The 12,455-nt window shown below is 46.8% G+C and overlaps 1 long non-coding RNA gene across 3 annotated transcripts in view; it reads right to left on the bottom strand.

Moving 5' to 3' along the window:
- Window positions 1-12,455, bottom strand: part of LOC123366898 — a 116,719-nt gene that overhangs the window by 47,105 nt on the left and 57,159 nt on the right. For 2 of the 3 annotated variants that reach the window (XR_006578222.1, XR_006578223.1), the window contains exons 3-4: window positions 9,703-9,780; window positions 8,674-8,756 (exon numbers count right to left, since the gene is read on the bottom strand). This is a non-coding gene — a long non-coding RNA (uncharacterized LOC123366898). Of the gene's footprint in view, window positions 1-8,523; window positions 8,757-9,702; window positions 9,781-12,455 lie in introns of all 3 variants that reach the window. The other variant, XR_006578221.1, reaches the window with a different exon arrangement.

Genomic DNA, 12,455 nt, shown 5'->3' with positions numbered 1-12,455 from the left:
GTGATTTTGATCTCCCTTTTAGCTTTAAAATACTCATGTTTTCAATGCTTCAGGGTTAAGCTTCATTGTAGAACTAGTCAAAAATCTTTTGCCTCAAGTTTTTTCCCCTTCCTACTGAAAAATGGCTGGTCTCAAACTTATAATTTTAACAAAAAGCTCTTAATTGAAAATAAAAATGAATCCAAAAAATTTGTAATTTCATATTTTTAATTTCTGTTTGTTCTTCTCCCCCACTTTTTTCTCTCACAAATACAAACAGAATAAATATGTTTTCTCCCCCATCCCACCCCTGATCTTTCTGCTACTTTGTAACTTTTCAAAGCTCTCTCGCCTGTGGAAAAATTAGAGTGGCAAGAAGAAGAAAAAATGAAAGAGGGGAATAAAAACCCTGGACATCATTCATTGGACTGCACTTTTGGAGGAAGGGGGAGAAAAAGATCAAATTTAAAAATGTCATTTAAGGAAAACAGTACTCTTTGAGGTTAACAGATTAAAATGTCCCTGTCTAAAATGTTTGCAGAGTGAGTATTTGAGTCCCTTGATTTGCCCCCACTCCCTGAGTGAGGGGAATATCACATCACTCTCCTCAATATTTGAAACTTAGGTAACTATGGACAGTGGCTCATGCAACAGTCAGTTTTCAAGTGCAAGAATAGAAAAGTGTTTACAAGTTTACTGTTATTTGAAAACAAGACCCAATTCTCTATCAGTTAGGCCAATTAAGGCAGACACATGGTTACGGAGAACGTCCATCATTGACCTCCTCCAACCTTCAGTATTCCACACTGTAACAGGGTTGGCCACCGCCTGTGTTCCCCAAAGTGGCTCAGAAGTATCATACCTCTATTTCCCTTTTCGGTTCCTCAATGACTTAAAAAAACAAAAAACAAAAAAACAACAACCACCCTTACATAAGTCCAATAATAGCCCTTCTGGAGGTCTGCTTTCATCAACATAAAATTCAAACAAACACCCTCCTTCCTGTGATACAGTCTTTTCCTGTTCTGAGTCACTGGAGAAGACACAAGGTCTGACCTGCCTTCTTTGCCACTTCCCAAAAGGCAAAACAAAACCTCTAGCTTGAGCCAGGACTTTCTACCCAGCTACGTCTCCCTTCCTCAGGGACTACTGCAGGAGACTCTCATATCCAGCTCCCTTCTGGCTGTCCACACACTTCTGTTTTTCCACTGCCAGAGGTTGGGTTTAATCACATGATCATCTGTCATCTGATGTAATGCATTCTCTTCACCTGGGGTACAGAATCAGCTGCATCACAGGTGAACTGAGAAATATCTTCTTTTAAAAGGGACATCCACTCTCATAGCCTTAGAACCAAGGGGAAATTCACACAAGCTGGAGTTTTGTGTGCTTGAGGGGGCGGGAGCACCCAAAGAAATGTTAGACATAATTCAGAATGGAGGTAATTTTTTTTTTAATATAGTGACCCAACTCCAAGACATTGATACATTTTCAGCAGACTTTGCAGAAACATTTTTCTTTACCTTCAGAAGAAGCCTGATAGTTTTCAAGATAACCAAATTTTTCCAAGCCAAAGTTATAGGATTGCTAAATAGAGTTTTAATGGAAGTTAGTTGCTATCATGACTATGAAGAGTCTTCTTCCTTTCTAAAATACATCTAACATTTTCATTAACTGTGCTTTCTTTCTCACCCTGAGCTTAAAATGTATCCAAGTGTCTCTTCCTATCTTCTTTTCTAGTCTTTTATTCGCCTTGTAAAGCCTGCACCTTCCATTCCTTTCCACATCCTATCAAAAAATGGGAGGTGCTGCTAGCCAGGGAGTGAAAAACAAGTTCAAGACCCAACCTCAAATTTCTAAAGACCAGTGAGCCAGCCCCTTGGAACTTCTTCTTCAAAGGTTTTCAAGTGCTTGTTACGTAAATTACCATCTAAAAGGCCCCCCCACACCCCCATAATAGGGTTGTGCAGGAATATTTTATTCTACCTGTAAAGGTTTCTGCTGCAACTGAAGTTAGGGGAGACTAAGTAAGTCCTATATCTTATTTATAGTATTTCTAATTATGTATGCATTAAGTGACACTTGCACTTAGATGTGCTTTAGGGTAGCTTCCTAATCTACAGTAGTTTTTGGTTGCTTTTGTTACTTTCTTGGAGCAATCTACTATTGTGCACACCACACAGATAGGAAACTACTTTTTTGTACCATATAATCAGAATATGGGTAAATGTGACTACTAAGACTTAGGCTCCTAAATCACTTCAGTGCTTTTGAAAGTTTTACCCTAAGTCGATTGACTTTCAATGAGACAAGGCTCTTGTTTACATGGGAAAGTTTTCCAGATATAATGATATCATTATGGATATAACCGTAATGCATAGTCACTCTTATTCCAGTGTAAGAGTGGCTTTTCCCCCATTTCCTAAGAGATATAAGTTAAAAGCAAGAATAGGAATTTCCCCACCAGAGAGATTGAAAACTGTATCAGTTTAAATTCACACCTTAGGTTATACCAAAAATTCCCATGTAGATTAGGCTTTAGATTCCTAACTCATTTGGGAAAAAAATTGAAAAGCACCCTCAAATCTGCTATTAGAAAGATACTACACAAAAGTACGTATTCAAGAGAAGAGTTTTGTAGTCTTCCCTGTCAATTCAATTGTACTCTTAGGCCTGGTCTACACTAGGACTTTAATTCGAATTTAGCAGCGTTAATTCGAACTAACCGCTCAATCGTCCACACCAGGAAGCCATTTAATTCGAACTAGAGGGCTCTTTAGTTCGAATTCGGTACTCCACCCTGATAGGTGGAGTAACGCTAAATTCGACATGGCTAGCTCGAATTAGGCTAGGTGTGGATGCAAATCGAACTTAGTAGCTCCGGGAGCTATCCCACAGTGCACCACTCTGTTGACGCTCTGGACAGCAGTCGGAGCTTGGATTCTCTGACCAGCCACACAGGAAACGACCCGGGAAAATTTGAATTCATTTTCCTGTCTGGGCACTTTGAATCTCATGTCCTGGCTGGACATCGGGGCGAGCTCCGCAGCACCTGCAACGATGCAGAGCTCTCCAGCAGAGGAGTCCGGCCAATCCAAGAATAGAAAGAGGTCCCCAGCATGGACAGACCGGGAAGTCCTGGATCTGATCAGTGTGTGGGGCGAGGAGTCTGTGCTGTCGGAGCTGCGCTCCAGCAAGCGGAATGCAAAGACCTTCGAGAAGGTCTCCAAAGCAATGATAGAGAAAGGATACAGCCGGGATGCAATGCAGTGCCGCGTGAAAATCAAGGACCTGAGACAAGGCTACCAAAAAGTCAGAGCAGCAAACGGACGCTCCGGAGCCCGGCCCCAGACATGCCGCTTCTACGAGGCACTGCATGCCATTCTAGGTGGGTCTGCCACCACTGCCCCACCAATGACCGTGGACTCAGTGGATGGCATAGTGAACCTGGACAGTTCCTCCTCGATGTTCACCGATGGGGAAGATGAGGAAGGGTCTGTGGAGGACGGCGCAGGCGACAGCGAACACAAAACCGCTTTCCCTGACAGCCAGGATCTCTTCATCACCCTCACAGAGATCCCCTACCAACCCTCCCCGGCCGTTAACCCGGACTCTGAATCAGGGGAAGGATCAGGCGGTAAGTGCTATAAACATGTAAACATTTATTTTTTATAAAACAGGTATAAAAAAATAGAAATGCTATATATAAAATTTTCAATGAAAAACTATACGAAAAGTAGGTCCACACATATAGGGATTGAACAATAATCCTCCAGGGACAATTCAAGAAAGGTCTCATTTAGGTCCTCGAAAAGCCTCCGCAGGAGGTTCCTGGGGAGAGGTGCCTTGTTGGGTGCTCCGTGGAAGCACACTCTTCCGCGCCAGGACATCCTTATGTAGATGGGAATCATCGCCTCCACAAGCATGGCCGCATATGGTCCTGGTCTCTGCAGGGCTTCCCTTAGCATCCGCTCTTTGTGACTCCGAGGGACCCGCATCAGGGTGATCTCGTTCATGAAATGCTGCATCTAATTAGGGCAATTAGTGTATTGTTACTGTTGTGAATGGTTGACTTTTACTTTGCATAACAATGACCCTCGCTTAACAGCCACGTGTTGTAGGCCACATAGGAAAAGCATACATTGATCTTTCCCGTGCACTGGCGGGAGTGGCTGGAAAAGGGTCAGAGTATATGATTTCCAGATTGCCTTTAGCAGGAGGGCACAGCTATCCATTAACTGATAAGCAGAATGTACTGTAAGGCTTACCAGGACTGTCTGCTAGACGGATTCAGCTGTCTCTTCCCACTTGTCCGCTCTCCTGTGCAATGCCGCAGCCAATTAGAGCGTATTCCGAAATCTCGAACTTGTCCTGAGATCTCGTGAGACTTGTTGCCCTGTATGGTCTTGTTCAGAGAAACTGACTAGACTGTGTTCACTGTTTGCAAACATGTATCTGTTCAAGGAAATCAGTTACTTTTCCCATCACACAGCTTCGGCTCTTTCCCGGACTGCCCCGGCATCCCCCTCGCAGAGGCTGGCGCAGATTAGGCGGCGAAAGAAAAAGACTAGGGATGAGATGTTTGCGGAACTGATGGCCTGATCCAGAGCCGAGGCGGCAGAGCAGAGACAGTGGAGGGAGACCCTATGTCAACAGCATCGCACACACATCGAACGGGAGGATAGCTGGCGGCAGGAAGACCAGCAGGCGACTCAAATGCTGCTTGGCCTAATGAGGGAGCAAACGGACACGCTCCGGCGCCTTGTTGATGTTCTGCAGGACCGCAGGCAGGAGGACAGAGCCCCCCTGCAGTGTATCTGCAACCGCCCTCCCCCGCCAAGAAGTCCTGCCCCCCCCTCACCCAAAAGTACAAGACGGAGGGGCGGTAGGGGCCGTGAGAACTGTCACTGCACCACTGCATAGCGCTAATGTACCACACACCTCTCACGCTATACATTTGTAGAAGTGCTTCCCTTACAGGCTCACCCAGTCCCAAATCCGAGTTTCATCCCCCCACTGTGTATTAGATTATTAAAAGCTGTTTGCTGTTATTCACTGTTTCGGTCACGTCTTTCGTGTCAGAGGATTTTTTTGTGTATTGGGGGGGGAGGGGATTTATAATTGCACGGTATAGCCTACATTACCAGGGTACAGACTTGGGGGCATGATCAACTGCAGGGCACACACACACTGCAGTCAGTAGGCACCAGGGTCACTCTGTGTCGTGTATGCTGCCCCGGGTCATTCTGTGATGTGTATTCTTGTCCAGGGTCCTAGCGCCTGCCACCCCCTTAATGTTAAGGCACGCTGCCCTTACCATGAACTTCCACCGTAGCACCGAGCCTCTCCGCTGCCCTGAGCCCCAACAAGAGCCCTCATCCACGGACAGATACTCACCCTTCCCCCACACCCCTCACCCCTTCCTACGCCCAAACCCGCAGCCCACTGCCGTCATCCAAATCCCTATCCAAAGAAGGCACCACTCGCCCCTTCCTGCAAACCCACCCCTTCCTGCAATCCCTCCCCTTCATGCACAACCACTTCCAACCGTCCCCCACCCCAGAGACCTATGTAGGAGCAGGAGGATGTCATTCCTCTATGGAACAAGCGGTCTGTACATCAGTGCACACCGTGCCCAGCACAGTATGCGTCCATGTTTCAACACCTGAACAGAAATGCAAAGTAAAACAAAGATTTATTAATAATGAGTGTAACAATTAATTTGCTTTAAAACGTGCTTTGGAAGTGGGGGAAACTTGGAGAATGGGGTATGTAACCGCAGATCGAAATCGACACATACAGACACAGGCCCAGGGTCAGTTTCTCTTGAAAGCAAGTGGAGAGTCATAGGTTACCCTGCTCTCCGAGGAAACTTGCTTTCAAAGCCTCCCGGATACACAGCGCTTCCCGCTGGGATATTCTCTCGGCACGGGTGTTTGGCTGAGCGTAAACTGCAGCCAGGCGATTTGCCTCAACCTCCCATCCGGACAAAAAGGTCTCGCCCTTGCTCTCACAGAGATTGTGTAGCACACAGCAAGCAGCAATAACTACGGGGATATTCTTTTCGCTGATGTCCGAGCGAGTCAGTAAGCTCCGCCATCTCCCCTTGAGACGTCCGAAAGCACACTCCACCACCATTCTGCACTTGCTCAGCCGGTAGTTGAAGAGTTCCTTCTCTCTGTCCAAGGCGCCTGTATAGGGCTTCATGAGCCAGGGCATTAGCGGGTAGGCTGGGTCCCCGAGGATCACTGTAGGCATCTGCACATCCCCAACCGTTAGTTTGTGGTCCGGGAAGAAAGTACCTGCCTGGAGGCGTTTAAACAGACCAGAGTTCCTGAACACACGCGCGTCATGAACCTTGCCCGCCCACCCAACGAAGATGTTGGTAAAACGTCCCCTATGGTCTACCAGTGCTTGCAGCACCATTGAAAAGGAGCCTTTTCGGTTAATGTACTTGCTGGCCTGGTGGGCTGGTGCCAGGATAGGGATGTGAGTCCCATCTATAGCCCCACCGCAGTTTGGGAATCCCATCGCGGCAAAGCCATCTATGATGTCCTGGACGTTTCCGAGAGTCACTACCTTTGAGAGAAGTTGCTCAACGATTGCGTGGGCTACTTGAATCACAGCAACCCCCACGGTAGATTTGCCCACGCCAAAGTGGTTCGCTACTGACCGGTAGCTGTCTGGCGTTGCAAGTTTCCAGAGGGCTATGGCCACTCGCTTCTGCACACTCAAGGCTGCTCGCATCCGGGTGTCCTGGCGCTTCAGGGCAGGGGACAGCAAGTCACAGAGTTCAAGGAAAGTGCCCTTACGCATCCTGAAGTTTCGCAGCCACTGTGATTCATCCCAGACCTGCAGCACTATGCGGTCCCACCAGTCCGTGCTTGTTTCCCGGGCCCAGAATCGCCGTTCCACACCATGAACTTGACCCATTGCCACCATGATCTCCACGGCGCGGCGTACCCTGCTTTGTGAGAGGTCTGCGCCACTCTGTGAATTCCTGTCCTCACCGCGCTGCCGGAGCCTCCTCGCCCGATTTCTCAGCAGCTGACTGTGGAAGAGGTGGACGATAAGGTGCGAGGAGTTGACAACGGCCATAAGTGCAGCGATGATCGCAGCGGGCTCCATGCTCGTAGTGCTGTGGCGTCCGCGCTGTAACCGACCAGAGAAGGGCGCGAACAGATTTCCCGCCGGAGCTTTCAGGGAGGGAGGGCGTGATTGACGGTTCAATGACAACAGTTACCCAAAAGCACCCTCGACACATTTTTCCCCCAGGAGGCATTGGGAGCTCTACCCAGCATTCCAATGGGCAGCGGGGACTGCGGGAACTGTGGGATAGCTTCCCACAGTGCACCGCTTCCAAAGTCGACGCCAGCCCCGTTACTGTGGACTCAGAAATTCGAATTAGTGTATTTACTGTGGATACACAAATTCGACTTCATAAGGTCAAATCCACAAATTCGACTTAAGTAGATTCGAAATAGTCTTGTAGTGTAGACAAGGCCTTATATGTTTCTTACCAATTCCATACTCTGGATATTCTGTAAATCATATCCCCACCCCCACCCCAAACACAGCAATGGTACTTGTTCTCAGAGAGGATGCATTCCATGATAGTTTGACGTTTAAAAGTGAACTTGTATTTTTAAGGCATTTTCTGAGCCCTCCGAAAGCATCTACAGTTTTTCTTAAGGAAAAATAATTTTTGTTAATAAACCATGTCACAATACAAATTGTTTGTATTGCTGCAATATTTCAGGTAGATAGATCCACTTTGGCTGATCAAAAGCCTTTTTAGCATCTTGTGAAGTTATTCTGGGGAAAAAACAGGCCAAGGTGCACTGACATATAGTAAATGGAATATATTTGCCATGGAACATCATTCAGGTATAAAACTAGTTAGATCATTATGTATTAGTGAAGTGACCACTTCCCCAAATGTTATTGCTTTTTTAGATAGGATTTTGTTCACATTTTAAAAATAAATATTACCCTAGAGGAGGTCGAGTTTATTGGGGTCTCTCTTTTCTTCGGAGGAAAAGAAGTAATGTTAACAAGTCTCTGTGATGTTGTGTATTATTATTGAGGGGTTTCACTGCACTAGTGCTGAGAGACCACAACCAGAACTAGCACAGCACAGTGCTGGGTGCTAACTGACACAGAGTAAGTGACAATTCCTCCCCAAAGACCTTATAGTCTAGATAGACAAGAAAAACAAAGGATGGAGGGGAAAAAACAGCAAGTTGCTTTACCTCCAAGCCTAACATCACCCAATAGGCTTGTGGGAGAGCTGGGAATAGAATTTTGGTCTGCTGGGTCCCAGTCTAGTGCTCTGTCCACTAGACTCATACTGCTCTTCCATGTTTTTCATATTATGGTATATGGAGAGCCACAAATTTTCTTTCAGCAGTGATGGAATACTAGCTGCAGCTAACATCATAATCTAGCATATGTTGTTTGAACTCTAGACCTTTCTCTGAAACTTCCTCTTTACTGTACCTCTGTCCCCTCCCCTCCATAGAAAGGGCACAAATGTATACTAACCTTTATAATTGACCTTCTGCACAATGAACAGGGCTGACGAGGACTTTAACAGCTGATATATGTTCAATAACTGCCCTGCAGTCATTTATTAACATTTTGGTCAATGCTCATTCAGTAAATTTATTCCAGGAAATCCTACTATTCACTCACAATCTCCAGAGGTGGATAAGCTGGGTGTGGGTACAGTTAACTGATCTCAGGAAAGTTGTGTAGTCTGCAGACTGATGCTCCTACTGAAAAAAAAAACAACCTCTTCTAGTAATGCTAAAAATATCACTCTTATCCTGTGTCTTTAGCTTCACCAGTAACATGTACACTCTCTCTCACACACAGGAGATTGAACACACTCACTCCACTAGGTTTCCCTCACTTCTCTCTCTCTCTCTCTCTCTCTCTCACATACCCCACCCTTATATTTTAGTCTTCACAGTTAGACCACTTCTAAAAGAATAGTGTGAGGAAGCATGGTGCTCATAGCCATAATGGGGGAGACCTCTGTGCACAGATCTCCCCATCCTGCATGAAAGGAGGTTTCAGTCACCTCTATAGCATCATACCCCTGCCATGTGGAGACCTCTCTCTGCTTGTTGGGGGAGCTGCACAGGGGAGAGGTGGGGACCTGGCAGGCTGAAAGAGCCACTCCCTGTGCTCAATGCCAGGTTTGAGGATAAGGTGTTGCACCCTTCCCCCCCCCCACTTGAACAATATTGTGAAATCTACACAGGAGTCTCCTGAGAGAGATTTCCTCTCACAAAATCCATTGAAGGGAGTTCTACTGCAGACAGGGTCAAGCTGACCCTATATTCTTGTATCAGAGGGGTAGTTAGTCTGTAGCCAAAAAAACAATGAGGAGTCTGGTGGCACCTTAAAGACTAACAGATTTATTTGGGCATAAGCTTTTATGGGTAAAAAACCCTACTTCACAAAAATATTTATAAATATATACACACACACACCGCAAAACTTTTTATTAGAGGGGAATGAACTTGTACATATAAAAACTGGCCTAAACCTTCAGCCTGGATTGAAAGTGAGCCCGACCTTTTAGAAAAAAGAACAGGAGTACTTGTGGCACCTTAGAGACTAACAAGTTTATCTGAGCATAAGGTTTTGTGGGCTACAGCCCACTTCATCAGCTGTATAAACTGGAACATACAGCAAGAAGATATTTATACAAACCTTTTAGAGATTTCAAATGGAAGTGTAGTAAGATTGTTCAGTTGTTTTCATCTCCTCACACATCTGCTCTTCCAGGCTCTAGCCAGGAATAGAAAGAAAGTACGAGGATAAGACAAAACAAAATTGGAAGCTCTTTCTCTTCAGCGCCTGGTATATTTTGTGTCACGGGGAATCCCCATTTCCCCACACACCCCCTCCTAAGGACTTCACCAACAAAATACAACTATGCTTTACAGGATTAGAGAGAACGTGGAGCGTATGAGAATTATACTTGCATTAAAACAGATGACCTTTTCTGAATTTCATTTTGCAGCAGGAAGAAAGCCTGCTCAAAGACAAATGTCCATTACAGAGAGGAGGTAAACCTTGTAATGAGTAAGCATTGCTCTGCTCAGATACATGCATCATGCTATGCAGCTTTACAGCAGCCTATAAAATATCCTTGTCACAGGGTCAGTGCAGGTTCTCCTACTTCTGTGGCAGCACCCTGTGTTTAGGCTGGTTTAATAAAGAGCGTTCACTCCCTCTTTTGTCGAATCACCCCAGTGTCTTTATTTGCAGTGTTCATGCAGTGCCCAGATCCCCCAAAAGTTAGTGCCCCACAGACACTCTCCCCCCCCCGGGTCTCCTGGCCCTTGAGGCTTCCTTCTTGGCAAGGAGACAGAGATACTGCCCTCCTGTCTCCACCCAGGCTAACCTCCCTACTGTGGTTTGCCCAAGGCTTTTACAGCCTTCCCCTACCTCAGCCCAGCTGTCACTACTTAGCCCAGCAGGTTTGTCTGAGCCAGCCCTCATTAGGGCCTGCAGCTGGGCTCCCTGCTGAGTACCTGCGTCTCTACCCCTGGCCTACCGGACAGAGAGCCGGCTGTAGCCAGCATTTTGGCAGGGCTTTAAAGGGGTTTTACCCCTGCCCTGCCACAATCCTTTTCAGGTAGATCTATGTGTAATGGTTAGAGATGATGAAAAAAGGGTTAAATTGTGGGTGAAAGTTTTACTAATTTAGAAAAATGTCCCTTGTCACTGAACATTTTCAAAATATAAAGTTTAAGTGAGCTTTAATATTTTGTGACTAGTGTTTTGATGTTAAGTAGTCATTAACAATCCTATGGGAAATACAGTGACTCAGAGTCTGCATTATGATCCATTCATTTGTAGTGCAAAGTAGATACTGTAATTCAGGCTGCAAATGGTCTGTGGAGAGATCCTCTTAGGCCTGGTCTACACTAGGACTTTAATTCGAATTTAGCAGCGTTAATTCGAATTAACCGTGCACCCGTCCACACCAGGAAGCCATTTAATTCGACATAGAGGGCTCTTTAGTTCGAATTCTGTACTCCTCCCCGACGAGGGGAGTAGCGCTAAATTCAACATGGCTATGTCGAATTAGGCTAGGTGTGGATGCAAATCGAACTTAGTAGCTCCGGGAGCTATCCCACACTGCACAACTCTGTTGACGCTCTGGACAGCAGTCCGAGCTTGGATGTTCTGACCAGCCACACAGGAAAAGCCCCGGGAAAATTTGAATTCCTTTTCCTGTCCGGACAGTTTGAATCTCATTTCGTGGTTGGACATCGGGGTGAGCTCAGCAGCACTGGCAGCAATGCAGAGCTCTCCAGCAGAGGAGTTCATGTAATCTCTGAATAGAAAGAGGGACCCAGCATAGGCTGACCGGGAACTCTTGGATCTGATCGGTGTGTGGGGCGAGGAGTCTGTGCTTTTGGAGCTGCGCTCCAAAAAACGGAATGCAAAGACCTACGAGAAGGTCTCCAAAGCCATGAGAGACAGAGGATACAGGCGGGATGCAACGCAGCGCCGCGTGAAAATCAAGGACCCCAGACAAGGCTACCAAAAAATCAAAGCGGCAAACGGACGCTACGGAGCCTGCCACCACTGCCCCACCAGTGACCGTGGACTCTGACGATGGGACAGTGTCGACAGCCAGTTCCTCGGCGATGTTCGCGGACGGGGAAGATGAGGAAGGGTTTGTGGCGGACGAGGCAGGCAACAGCGCTTACAACGCTGGTTTCCCCGACAGCCAGGATCTCTTCATCACCCTCACGGAGATCCCCTACCAACCCTCCCCGGCCGTTAACCCGGACCCTGAATCAGGGGAAGGAGCAGTCGGTAAGTGCTTTAAACATGTAAACTTTTATTCTTAATATTACAGGAATCTGAAGTATGTGAAAAGGAGGTCTCTATATATATGGGGATAGAACAGAAATCCTCCTGGGAGATCTCCACGAAGCTCTCCAGGAGGGAATCGAAAAGCCTCCACAGGAGGTTCCTGGGGAGAGCTGCCTTATTGGGTGCTCCGTGGTAGCACACTTTTCCGCGCCAGGCTTTCATGAGGTACTCAGGGAGCATTGCCTCCCCGAGCACGGCTGCATAGGCCCCTGGTTTGTGCTGGCTTTCACGCAGCATGCGCTCTCTATCTCCTTCAGTGACCGTCCTCAGGGTGATCTCGCTCGGAGACTCCTGCATCTAATTAGGGGAATTACTGTAATGTTATGCCTGGTCCAAAGTATTTTTAAAAAATCTCCGGACAGACGGCGTAGCAGAGACTCAGCACGCTGCTGCGTGACAAGCATAACGGAAAGCCAAAGAATCAAATGGACGCTCATGGAGGGAGGGGGGACTGAGGACGCAAGGTATCCCACAGTTCCTGCTGTCTCCGAAAAGCATTTGCATTCTTGGCTGAGCTCCAAATGCTTCTAGGGTCAAACACAGTGTCCGCGGTGGGTCAGGGCATAGCT

Source organism: Mauremys mutica, chromosome 3, assembly GCF_020497125.1.
Source record: "Mauremys mutica isolate MM-2020 ecotype Southern chromosome 3, ASM2049712v1, whole genome shotgun sequence".
In the NCBI taxonomy this organism is placed as follows: Eukaryota; Metazoa; Chordata; order Testudines; family Geoemydidae; genus Mauremys; species Mauremys mutica.
Note: the sequence above shows the minus strand (reverse complement) of the source record. Positions and strands in the feature narration are given on the sequence as shown.